The following is a 13807-nucleotide window of genomic DNA, read 5'->3' on the forward strand; positions in this document are numbered from 1 at the left end:
ATTATACTAATAAGGTGGCAAATGAGTTCCCAAAACTCCACCATTTATTTCAACCTTTTGCTTGTTTTAAGAAAAGGCCACATTAGCAAATCTTTTCTCCAGAAAATAATTAAAAGGTCACTCAAGTCTCTAGTGTAATTCAATAGAAATTAATACAACTAGTAAAAAAACAAAATTACTGAAAAGATTAGAATTTGGTACCTGATCAGGCAGCCAAGACAACCACCATTCTTTGAATCTGTGATTCATTCTTCCTCTGTTCAGACATTGTTCAGGTAGCAATGCTGTGAGCAGCTTTTCTTCACAATCCAGGGAAGGAGATCAAATTTTCCATTACACAAAAATGTTGTTAGTGCTACTCATCACAGCTTATGATATAGTAAATGTACAGTTACATGCTATTCTAATATCCGTATAACCGAGTTTTCTCTTGGAGCTCTTCTCTTAAACCCTGCTTTCTTAACCTCTGATCCCTGTAATCTCAGGAATACTTAAGTAAGTATTAACAAAACCAAACTACAGACCATGTAGTTTTATTCAGATATTAATACAGCGTGAGTATAGACTTACCCAAAATAGTCACTGACACAGGGCAGTTTTTGTTTAGCTACCATGGTTCCCTGTTGCAGTTCAACTGTGGAAGAAACGTATATAAGCATCTGGCTTTATCTATCCAGCCTCTTATCTGCTTTTGTAGCCTGGACTGATTGCCATGATGGTGTAGATTTGTCAGGGTCCATGATGCTAGTGCAGACTGGCCAAATTCAGGCCCTGACTCATCCCTGTGTGCTGTAGGCCTGCCCTGTGCTCATGTTCTATGGTTGTTATCAGTCACCACTCTTAACTTCAGCTGTATAAAACCAGTCATCTACACACTCTCAATAGTCAGTGAAGGGAAACAGGAAACCCCAAATGTGGGTTTTCCATAGTACTCTGGACACCACTCGTAAGATGACTAAGAAATGTCTCCTCATCATACTTCTCTCTCGCAGTGAATGTAGAGGAATGAAAGACTAGTTCAGAAGACTAAAGATACACAGTTTATAGGCAGCTACCTGCAGGCAAAACAAATCTTACTCTGAGGTTCGGGTTAGTAGCTCATCGCAGGTATCCCTTATCTAAAAATCAGATCCATATATCTTATGAAATTCTTAGAGGATATTATGCAGATTCTAAATGCATTTACTTGGGGGCACAACAAGTTGAACTCATATTCTGTAAGAATCTCCAGCATTTTAATGCAACAGGCTGGAAATTCTGCAGCATCTTAAATTTAAATACTGTGTTCTTGTTATGAATTAAATACAAAGAAAGCAACACTTGAGTATTCCATGTGTTATTTATCTTTATATTACAATAAATTTATTTTTGATGGTTGCACATATTCAGGGTTCCAGACTCTGTAGCAACTGTATTTTGTACTGATTTCTGTGTAATGAATAATCACACTGTAGAAGTTACCAAGGGAAAAGCTAGGGGTGTTGACAGATGGGTGGCAAAGAGAAAGCTGAGGATTTTATAACCTGAGAAGCCAGCAGAAGGAATTTGGGAATGTGGGATAATGTTGGTTGGGTATTTCTGCTCACATAAGCAGCTAACTTAATAAAGTTGATATTTAAAATTTCAAGTTAACAATATGCTTGCACTGAGTTTAGTGGTACATGTCACTGAAGATCTTTTTTTCAAACTGATTTCAGACTCACTGGCCTTTTCTTACAGCCCTCTGAAGGAAACCATTTCTGGAGCTTCTCACACCCATTGTTCTCCATGTCCCAGATTGATGCTTTTCTCAAATCCTATTATAGCCCATCATGCCAAACCTACCATTTTTTTTTGTGAGAAATAGCTGCTTTTGCTGGTCGTTTTATTCCCTACCACTTTTCCAGATTTTTCTACTAACTTCCAGATGTTTGGCAGCTAGTGCAGAGCAGTAATTCCAAGCAGGCTGCCAAACATCTGCTAATCTCAGACACTGTGTATGCCCAGGTTTTCTCTCTATTTGATGTGCATGTTGATGCTTCTCTTTCACAAAAGCCATGCAACTGAAGCCACTTACGTTCAGAAAAACATCATTTTGCCATGCAAGAATTTCGGTGCATACATGTTAATGAGTTGGTCTGTAGACAAGCAGCAAGTTTGAAACATCCAGAAGACATTCAAATTGATGCACACATATAAAGATCCAGTATATCTAAAGCACATTTCATAGAATCCTGGAATAGTTAGGGTTGGAAAGGACTTTAAGATCATCTACTTCCAACCCCCCGCCATCAATCTGCTTCTGCATTTGACTTTGGAACTTCAGATACTGACTGGGAGGCATGAAAGTGTCTGTGTACTCTGGAATATATGGGGGTTTATTTGAAAATCCCATGTAACTAAGTATATAAGGAAGAACTGGGTTGGTACTGGGTTAGTACGGGAGGCTTAAGAGATCTACCTAAGGCATTTTCAAACACAACATGGTCTTCATAGCAGATGAGTTGTAGTATAGCAAACAAAAGATTTGGAATAGGAATTCAAGTCACTACTACTAAGTAGACTGAACAGAATCAAGGGGTGGGAAGTCACTCTCTAGCTGATTGCACTTACTGCATTGATGCTATTGCATAGTGGTTACACTAATTTAAGCATTAGCTATTATTTTATGTTTTTCTGACTATGGCTATCAGTCATCCTGCTATTCTATTAATGTTCTCAGATCTATATTTTTGTACTATGTAATACAGTTACTTTATCCTGAAACATTTTTTCTCAAATCAGGTATATAACGTAAGCCCAGAAAGCCTCAGAACTTCCTGCCACCTGCACAGTGCACAAATCTCACAGCTACTGCTTTAGACTTTCCTTTTTTTTCATATGTTAACCCATATTTAAAAACTTGGCTTTCTACCAGTGACATTATTTACATCTCAATCTTTCCTTTTTGAATTACAAGTTAAGCACCGGGAGTAATTTTTAGTATAATTATACATAGAAGTTGATCACAAGGGATTTACTGAGGAACCCTAAACTCCCCAAAGCTTCTTGAAACTATTCTTTTTTATTATTTTTCAAAGTTTTCAGCAGCCTTTGGATAAAAAATAATAATAACAAAAAAGAATATGTGACATCTACATGCAATTTTTAATTCATCCACATAAGGACCTCATATATTTCTCAGAATATATGTATTGACCCTGGCTACATAAATCTACCCCAAATCATGTATACTTGAATAAGGAAAACCCATCTACACAGTGCAATAAAGCGTGAGGAACTATGTGCATAGTTAAGATTTACTATCTGATCTTTACAGGCAAGGACTCTAAAGGCCTAAATCAAAGTTCAGCACAGTCAATGAGACACTTCAATTTAATTCAAAGTACCTGCCTTTAAACAGACGACTTGACTTGCACGAAATGCTGGATGACACTCATGAGCAGAATACAGAATGGAATATTTCAGTTGGAAGGGACTTACAATGATCATTTAGTCCAACTGCCTGACCACTTCTTTTTAACTATGCAAAAGTTAAAGCATGTTGTTAAGGACATTGTCCAAATGCCTCTGAACACTAACAGGCTTTGGGAATTGATCATCGCTCTACAGAAGCCTGTTCCAGGGTTTGGCTGCCCTCCCAGTAAAGAAATGTCTTCTAATGTCTCTTTTTTTTTACCTCCTTGCTTGAACTTCTACAAATTCTTGTGTGTGATGCTTTGTTTTGATTTCTAAGTTAGAAAAGGAAGTAAGACTTCCAGATAGAAAAGGGAAGAACGGATAACACCGACTTAGATAAATTAAATGTTCTAAATTGTATCAGCCTGATACAACCCATTTAACCATTTTCTACTAGTTGTTAGAAGTAACTGCTTCATTCCTTCTCTAAGTAAGGAAGGCAGAAGTTAAATGAGAAAGGAAATGGTCAAGCATACAAGTAGAAAAAACATGAAAATCCAAAACTCAGCAATTCAGGAAAGGCTGTTCATTGCCTTTTAGTTCCTTTTGCCAAATAATAGAAAAAATAAAGGAAGCATCTACATAATAGCAAAGAGGAGATTACCAAGAAGACACAGCCAGGCTCTTCAAAGGGCTGTATGGTCGGAGGATGACAGACAATGGCTGTCAGTTGAAATAAGAGAGCTTCAAAGTGGATTTAAGGGAAAATATTTCGACCATGAGTCAGTCAAACCGTGGAGCTGGTTCCCCAAAGAGCTCGTGAAGTCTACACTCTTGCAGGTTTTCAAAATCTGACAGGATAAAGTCTGGTCTGAACTCACAGCTCACCCTGCTTTGAGCAGGGGCTTGGACTAGAGACCTCCTGAGGTCCCCTTCAAAATAAACTATCCTGTAATCCTATGGTGATAAGTAAGATGAAATATGGTTTTATCAGAAAACAAGCTATTAAAAGCAACATTCCAGAACATCGATGCCTTGCATATTAGGGAGGAGCAACAGATACTTAGTATCTTGACTACAATAAGACTCTTAACCTGGTCTTGCAGGAACCACAGTCAGCTAAGGAAATAATTCTGATCTATCTACGGACCAGATTCCATTTTCCCTGAAATTTACCCCATCTCAAGCCCATTTCCTTTTGTCTTGTCCCGAGGGCCACATGGAAGTGGGCAGGGAGTCGTCATGGCATGAATTGTGCTAGTTCTGCTCTATGACACCTTTCTTCGTTAGGGTGGCAAGGGCTTTCCTTATGAGATAGAAAAGTGAATCTGTTATGTGGTCTTACTGCAGTGGACTAAGTGGTATGAGTGCACATCTACACCATGTCAAAGGATAAGTATTGAATAAAAAAAATGGTAACAACCAGAGAAATGGTCTGGAAAAAAAAAAAAAAAAAAACAACAACAGGATGGAAACATGTAAAGTATTATTCTTAAGACCATTCGGCTGCACATGAAGATGATGGAGAGTTACTGGTAAGCAGCACACCCCTCAGAAAAGCATCTAGGGGTAGCATTGCATCATAAACCAAACAAGCCAGTGCTGTCATACTGTTGTAAAAGGAGTGATGTAAAGCGGACTTCACACTGGGGTGTGTAAACAGCTCTATAAAAGATGTGAAGCAATGTTCTGTTCAGATCACCACTGATAAGACAGTGGTACAGAGATAAAACAGAGTACAACATCCATTTCTGGGCACCTTACTTGAAGAAAGATGAATAAAATCCCCACAGTAGAGCCATGTAATTTTCAGAGGTATAGAAAATGTCTCCCATGAGGTAAGATTGAAAGAACTCATTTGTTTGGTCTAGCAATGAAAGGATTGAGGGAAGATATGATACCAGTTCTCAAACCCATAAAAAGTATTGAAGAACAAACTGTTCTTTTTGTCTACTGATACAGCAAGAGGTAATAACTCTAAGTTGCACCTTGAAGACTGAAGTTACATTTTACGCAAAGCTTTTGGACTGTAAGGAGTGTTACACAGTATCTGACCCTGAAGAGGTCTGAAGAATCAGCATGACTTCAAATTTTCAAGGTCATGTTGAACAAATATCAGTTAGGAGCTGATTAGATGGAGTGGATTCTGCCCTGAAGCACGAGGATGAACTGGAAAACCTTTCCAGATCTCTTTTTTAATCATGTCTACAGAAGCAACTCCATTGTCCTCATTACTATATTGGAAGGAGGAAAAATGTACCCGTGTCAACTCTCCAAATTTTCTTAAATTATGCCAAGTATTTTTCTGTACTTGTTAAATCTCAGGTTTGTTTTATATAGCATAGTATATATGAAACTAGAAAATTATTTCTATTAAGGTTGTTCTCTTTTGTGTTTTGTAAATACTTTTTTAGCTTATCCTGTGATCAGCTGGGATAAAAGAACCTCTGACTTGTAACTGCTCATTTTGTTTAGATGACGGGAATGGCAGGACTAAGAGAACCCTTTGGTTAGCTTTGCTTCTGCTGGAGAACATCTCTTGCAATTGCTTGGTAAACCACCTTTTGTCCTGGTCTTTTTACACTGACTTTCTAAACTCTTCAAAGTTGTTGTAGTGTCGTGGTTAACCTCAGCCAGCAGCTCAGCCCCACACAGCCACTTATTCGCTCCCCCCCCCGGTGGGATGGGGGAGAGAATCGGAAGGGTAAAAGTGAGAGAACTCATGGATTGAGATAAAGGCAGTTTAACAGGTAAAGCAAAAGCTGCACACAAGCAAAGCATAAATAGTGGAATAAAGTATCAGTAAGATAACACTAGTCCCTCACTTCATTTTCTACAAAGCAGCAAATCACTTCGTTCTTTGTCTATGCCAAATCCATAAAAGTTGTAATTTCTAAAAGCTTCTATCCTGGGAAGCTTAGAAGCAGTCTTATTTTTCACCATTTTAGAGGTAGTTTTATCCTGTGCTTATGTTAAGTATTCTTAACTATCTTTCATTAATAAATGCCATTATTTTGTTATCTGCCTCCAGAAGCATTTCCTCTGGAAGAAGGTTACCACTGTGCAGCATTGTGTTGTATGCTTGTGTCATTTAACGTCATTATATTTTGAAGAAAAAACTATAACAGAATTCTTAAAGAAGCATCAGTCATTTCCCAAGTTATAATTAATATACATGATCATTACATTCCCATTAAAAAAGACAATGACACTTTTGTAGCTTGGTTGCCTTTATGGAGTTTACATTGTCAATAGACCACCATCAACAATTATTTATGCATTTTAAGTAACAGTTGTGCAGTTCTGCTCTGATTTTGCTAACACTGTAAGTCTCAGTTCAGATGCATCTGTCTTCCAGTGACATCTATGCCTGCTTTCTTTCATTTATTCTGTGAACCAGCTGTGTTGACTGATGTCTGAAAAATCAAGTTCACTCCCAGAGTAATTCTATTGTAGTCAATTTAGTTGCAATGAGGACCAATTTGACCCATGGAGCTCAGTATATTGTAGGAGGTCATGCAGCCTGTCAGTAGCTCAGACAGGATTTAAATAGAGGATCCTCCTGAATCCCAATTCACATGAGTCTCTTTTGACATCATCATCATGTCTACACAATCAGAGTGACATTTTGTCAAATGCCACTTGGAGCATTGCTCATCTGTTGGCATACCAAAAACTGACCTTCATGGCTTTAGTCACGTGCCCTCATTCTTCATTTCCATGTATTCATAACTCCCCTATTCACTGCCAGCTGTTAAAACCAAAGCGGATTTCCTTTCCTTCTCCCTCCTGTGGAAGCTGTGGACGAAGAAGAGGTTTGAGGCTCATTTCAGGAGATCAGTAGCCAGGGAAGCCAGCAGTTTATATTAGTGCCAGAGCAGCAACTTAGCAGCTGAAAGCAGCTCCATAGTAGCACACAGCATGCCTGCACAGCATGCTGACAGCTACTATAATAATCCAGTTATGAAAGACCCTCATTGAATGTAGTGCTTTGGACTAGGGGATTTCTTGAAACCCCTTACAGCCCTGTATTTTTATGATGTTTGCGTAATAAAGCTACACAAGCAGTTTGTGCAGGCAAGGAAAAGGATGGTCCATGATTCTGAATTTCTACAAGTAATCATGAGGAATCTACAAGCTCATGATTTACCTCATTGTTAAATACTTTTTTTCTCATGAGTATTTTCCTATAGTTTCTTTACATGACTTAAAAAGTCATTACTTTTTTTTTTCCACTGCACAATGTATTTTTCATTGTAATCTAAAAACTAACTTATTTGAAATTGTGCAGAAGTTCTCAGTTATAATATGAGATGAACTAATTTTAGCCACTTTTCTTCTGAAACCATGCTCTGTGCCTTTCTGTCAAACTGAGTGGTCAATATCAATGATATTTGAAAGAAAGAAAGAAATTTCAAGAGTTTTATGTGGATTAGGAAATCTTGGAGCATTCTCCAGGTTCTTAGTAAAGGTGGAGAACTCAGCTACATCCCAGTTCACACTATGAAGAAACCTAGGCAGGCATCTGTCCTTTTTCCTGCAGCCTGGTTTGTATAGAAAGGAAACATGGCAAATCTGTATTTGATGGGATCTAAATGATGCTCCAAACACACCAGTTCTGCCCACCCAAGTAAGCAAGGCCATGGAGCGTGTAATAGTACACACCTGAAGTAATCCTAATACAGCCCAAAGTAATTAAGTTCCTATCATTTTCTTTAACACCATTATCTGGATGTAGGAAGGAGACTCAAGTCAGTTCCCTGAGTATGGGAAAAGCAGGCAGAACACAGCAGCATGTGTTATCTTAGCATGAGCCAGCTGGCAGTGGGCACGTGCTCATGCTGGCCAGTCTGCCTGCACATACAACTAAGTGGATTAACCACAGCACGCACTCTCTCTTGCCCAAATAGATGCCATGGAAGGCATGGAGATAAATGGGCTGAATTATTGCACTGGGAGGGTGAAACTACAGAGCAGTGACTAAAATGAGCAGGACATCAAGCTCGTTTAGTTTCATTCTTTCTGAAATAACCTATTCATATATGATTTTTTGTTTCTATGTGGCTTTGTATTTCCATATGTGCTCTGAAAGTATATGAGTAAATAGTGCCCCCAGTTCTTTCACGACTATCACTGGTTTTATTCTGCGTTGTTGCTCGAGGTATTAAACCAATTTTAAACTAAAAAAATGAGACAGATGGTTAATTCAAATAAATTATCGTAAACCTATGGTTTCTGAATGAGTATGTCACTGGTCAGTAGGAAATAAACGTCTATAAATCTCCAACATTGCATGTAAGAGGTCAAAGGTGTTAAGATTCAAACATGAGAAGGAGGAGCCAGCTTTAACACTCTGCAGCTTTCTAAACATCTTCTGTAAAGCATGTAGAATGAATGGTTGAACTGACCTGTCACATTCCCATGATAAGCTCATCACTTTATTGTTGCACCCCCCAAAATCATCCTGTTTGGGGACCCTGCTGGTGAAAACTCAGGCCTGTGCACCGTATCAACATCCTTTTCAGGCAGCCTAGGTAATCCTGGAGATATATGCAGCCTGGAACAACCCCCACCAGCATACTTCCACCATGAAGTCCGTAAGAGTATATTCTTCAATACTCTCGTACCATGCCTCCTTCCCTTCCTACACCCTTACATCTTTTTGCTCCCCAACCACTTTGTAGTGCTGCCAGTGCAGTAGCCCTCTCATTTTACAGGCTGACCATAAGCCAAACAAAGAAGTGACGTCTTGGCAGGATGAATTTTCCTCCTACATTCCAGAGGACTCACAACGGACACTCCCTGCCAAAAGGCTACATTCATAGCCATGAAGGTGGCCAGACCATCTTAAAGCCCCACTGAGACTCAGCATGAGGGCTGTCAGAGTGTGTGTATCTGCCTTACAGTAACCCATTTGCTCTACGGAGAATAAAAGCACAGAACTAAAGTCAAATTCTTCTTAAAGCCACAAAAAAAATGAAACCACAGAGATATAAATGGCATGAGAATAAGGACCATTACATATGCAGAGAGGGATTTGGCCGTATCAGAAATTAAACTATAGGGTATAGTTAAGATCTTAGCCATTGCCAACATTCACATCCAAGCCATGGCACTATGCATAATACTCCCCAAAATAATGGACAGTCACAAACTCCATGCATTTTAATATCAGTCTGAAATGATTGTTAGAGGGACACTTTTCAGTAATGCATTTTAGCACACAGAAACAGTATGTTATCATCATGCCTGCAATGAAATCAGTACAATAGCTTACAATTTCTAATTCACAGTTACAAGTCAAGACACTCGTAACAATGTAACAGGTTATGAGCTACACTACATATTCTTATTTTTAGTGCTCTGTACATCTAGAATGTCTTCTTCCTGTTTATTAAACCTGTTACTGTATCTTGTGCACAAATTCAATTGCAAAAGGGCAAGGATTTTTCTTTCTGTGCAGTGCCGCTTACAGAGGAATATGTATCTCATCAGACCTTTTAGACACTGTAATTGAATTTCCTAAATAAATTTTAATGATAGTAATTTTGCAAAATGTTAAGCAATATTACAATACATTATCGGGCACTGACCGTGACAGCACCATCTCATGGTAGTGCTTGTTCAAAATGACACTGCCAAGCTTCACTGATTTTGGAAACAAATGCAACAACTGTAATTTCCCCTGAGATACATGGTTAAATCTCAAAATCAGGTGGTGACTAAAGCTAGATGTGTTCCAGTAAACTATGGAACAGGCCTGGATTTTGCCACACTTTAATAACATTAAATTGCTAGCAAGGTTGCTACCTGAGGTTTGGCTTTCCCATATGGTTGCCAAGCATGCTTCAGGGACTAGTGTGGTCCAGGGAGCACTTCCAACAGCAATTCTGATGCAGCTGCCTGCTCTTCAATATTAGGGCGGTTTATCTGTATGAAAACACATGCATTGTAGAATTGGGTGTTGGGGCTAGAGAATGCTCCTGGCCCGCTACTATTACAGCACAACCTAAATGTGGCTGTTACGGTTTCAGTTGATTGTGTCCCCAGTTTTGTCCCCCAGATAATAGTTAAAGACATACCAGCTAGGCATCAGAGTGTATTTTGTACAATATTTAAAAGTATATTTTAACTGTAGTTTGTAAGTTCTTTCTCTGTAGTCCCAAATATTGTCAAATTGTTTATCATGTAAGAGGTTTGGATTCGTAATGGTAAACATAACACAGTGATTTCATTAAGTATTCTATTTTGATTATACATCAATTCTGTAACTAAGGCAATTTAATGTTATCATTAGCAATTACTGTGAAGCATTTTGTATCTACGTGTATATAGATAGAAATGTATAAGCTGCTTGTGTAACCTTCTTTCACAGGGTAACTTAACGTCCAACATGATTTGAAACTCTGTTTGCTTCTGTCTGCAACAGATGCCAAATAACTTTTCTCCCTTAACATTTCTCCAAAACAGTGTGGATACTGTAAGAGTGGTTTCCTCTCCACACTGCAAGTAGAAGCACTAGGTTTGGCTTTTTGTTGACCTGGTATGGGCCAGTTTTGCCAGAGAGGCTTTTACTAGCTTAGTACAATTTCTTCCGGTGGAAAATTTCCATGCTATTAAAAAGTGTGGTATAGCCAATATCAGAGTGGTGAAAAACTCCTTTGCCAGGATAGTTTATTTCACTCAGAAATCCAGTACAAACTGCTCCAGCAAGTGTGCTTTTTTTTTCTTTTTTTTTTTTTACTGCAATGAACTCCATCTGCACTACCACAGTATTTACTGCAATGAACTCCATCTGCACTACCACAGTAAACATTGCCTAGTATACAGCAAGCCTGAGCCTAAAGGGATTTTGGATTATGACTTGATATTCTGAGATGGAGTGAGGGATGGTTTTGTTATAGAGGATGGTCTTCAATCAAGTTAAGACAGCTCAGTTATAAAGATGCAAAAAATTTAACTACAAGAATTTCTACTTTTTCCTATTTCAGACTGTGTTTCAGTTACTGCCCAAGATGAGCATCTTTCTCTGACACAGCCTACGTCAACTGACTAAACTTCATGAAAAGATAGACCTTAGAGATCTAAAAAATATATCAATAAACTTCAGTTGCAGAGAAGGCTAAACCCTTCATCGAGAGAAGTTTTATAACCAAGTTAGTTGAGCCGTCCTGCCCATGATTAATGCATACACTGTCTCCAAGGAAAAGACACCACTGCAGACACAATTCATGAAATACTAACTATGTGATTCTAATTAAGATATAGGCTGTTGCATTAAGAAGATTAAGCTAGGTTAAGGAATTTATCCTTCCAAGTGGTTAATGAAATGGTATACCCCAGAAGCTTCTTCAGTAAAAAAATTATTGTTTCAGCTGTTAAATTTAACTAGGGCAAAATAAAATGCATTGACCCCAAAATAACTCCACTTTGCTACCCCTCAATATCTGTGCAGTACAAAGAATCTCCCCAGTATTTTTTTCCATCTGTAGTGGACAATATATAGGGCCATTCTGAGTAGTAAAAATGCAGGAGTGCCTACCACCAAAGGAAATAAAATTATTAAAACTCCTTTTTTTAGGACTAGGTGCCAAGCAGAAAACTCTTACCTCATGCACAGATGGCTGGAACCTTCCCATCTGTTAATAACAACTTCTGGCCTCCAACTCCTGCAGGATCCCAGTGTCACTCCTGTAAGCATATTAGCAGGTCTGGGGTGTATTAAGAGTCAGATCTCTGTTCTGGGTTTACATAACTGTTTGAGCACAGATGTCCCACTGGGACTTTTCCTTAGTTTAAATATATTTGTGTGCATAATATGAAGGAAAGATCAAAACCTACCAAAGCAGCAGGACTAGACTGAGTTGGCTCTTGGGAAGACTGGAACAGGAAACTGATTTAACATTCTGGTTCTGTTGAAGAGCACATCTGAAGTTAAATTTCCTCCTGTTGTAGACACTGGAGTGGCAGAACAGCTAACAAGGGCTGATATGCACTTTTAGTGGTGTCAGAAATAACTTGAACAACCGTATAATTCTTCACCAGTTGTTATACCAGAGAAAGAGATGTTTCCCTTTCAAACTGAAAACTGCATGCTGCACTGACACCAGTTGTCTTTACTTACAGCCTTCAGATGTTGACGTCTGTATTTCTAGCACAGACAAAATGTATTTACTAAAGCACAACTTCCTGAACCATGGCTTTTGCAGCACTGGTGGCACAAACTACTTCCAAATGACACGTGGAAGAGATCTGCCTACCAGGAGATACTCAGCTGGTGCAGGATGAGCATCCCAAACCCACTGCTTTTGGCAATCAGTTACTACCAGCCTGCTGGCTTACTCAAATTTCTGTACATAGGCACTAATTATTACTAACTGCTAATGGGCATTGATCAGAGCTATGGAGGGCAGTTTTATCCTCTGACTCATTATGTAGGTCTTAGATTACATAAAGTAGCAGTAAAAATAACCCATATAGACTTGTGTTTAATAATGTATGAGTAAAAGTCATTGCTACTACAAGGCTATCTTAGCACTAGACATACTGATAGGAGATGAAGTGATCGGGAAACGTTAGGTGAGAAGAATGAGAAGTAATAAAATAGGATTTTCCAACTGGCAAAGGTCAGCAAATCTGCCTGACCATAAGCAACAAATACGTATCTGTGATCCTCGTACAGAACAAGGTAACTTGGCAGTATCATCCTTCCTCTACCTTACAGAGACTGAGAGAATGATAGATTAATGATAAGGGTAATACTCATGTTTCTAGCCTCCCAAGACCTAGCATGAGAAATTGGCCTTCACTGATAAACTGGACATCCATTCCTAAGCTTCAAGATAACATGTATGTAAGTGTGTTATTGGAGATCCAGATAGACTTGGATTTCATACTGCTGTTATGTAGGACATGTGTTTTTTCATACCATAGCTGCATAATTTAGTGCTTTACCTTCTATTACGTACTTAAGGAGGTAAGGAAATATTGTGAAAAAAAAATAGACATTTATTCCTGAGAACCTATTTTTTCTGGATTGGGTGCTGCAGAATCCCTCACTTCCCAGCCCATCAGCTGGAGTCGCGTGGTAACTCCTCACACGTTTGAACAGGAGGTGAGGGGGTGGTTGTAATCCAGCACGCAAAGAAACTTGGATAGGAGTGTTAACTTCCTAAAGCAGGGGAGGGACCATGGGGGTACAGGGATCTGCGGAATGGGATGCTCTGCGGAACGGCAGCCGATGGCCATGGGTGGCCTCCCGGGTATCCCCAGTGATGGCGGCACTGCTTCGGGTTCCTGAGGAAACCGAGTCTAGGAAACTTTTCCGCTGCAGCACCAGGTGCATGCTCGGAGTACGCTCCTACTCCCGAGTGTTTACCAACTGCGGGGCCGGCCAGAGACAGAACCTAGTGCTTTCCTGTTCCCGGGG

At 39.2% G+C, this 13807-nt stretch overlaps 1 long non-coding RNA gene across 1 annotated transcript; it reads right to left on the reverse strand.

Moving 5' to 3' along the window:
* Positions 1-6061: 6061 nt before the first annotated feature.
* LOC133219187 (uncharacterized) lies at positions 6062-13372 on the reverse strand. The gene is made up of 3 exons (XR_009727372.1): positions 11988-13372; positions 10189-10308; positions 6062-7176 (listed from the first exon to the last, which is right to left on the reverse strand). It is a non-coding gene; the product is annotated as an uncharacterized LOC133219187 (long non-coding RNA).
* Positions 13373-13807: the final 435 nt, after the last annotated feature.

The sequence above is a fragment of the Neopsephotus bourkii genome, unplaced genomic scaffold (genome assembly GCF_033783945.1).
Source record: "Neopsephotus bourkii isolate Nb327-2 ecotype Australia unplaced genomic scaffold, CSIRO-AGI_Nbou_v1 NB_1328, whole genome shotgun sequence".
Taxonomy (NCBI): domain Eukaryota; kingdom Metazoa; phylum Chordata; class Aves; order Psittaciformes; family Psittacidae; genus Neopsephotus; species Neopsephotus bourkii.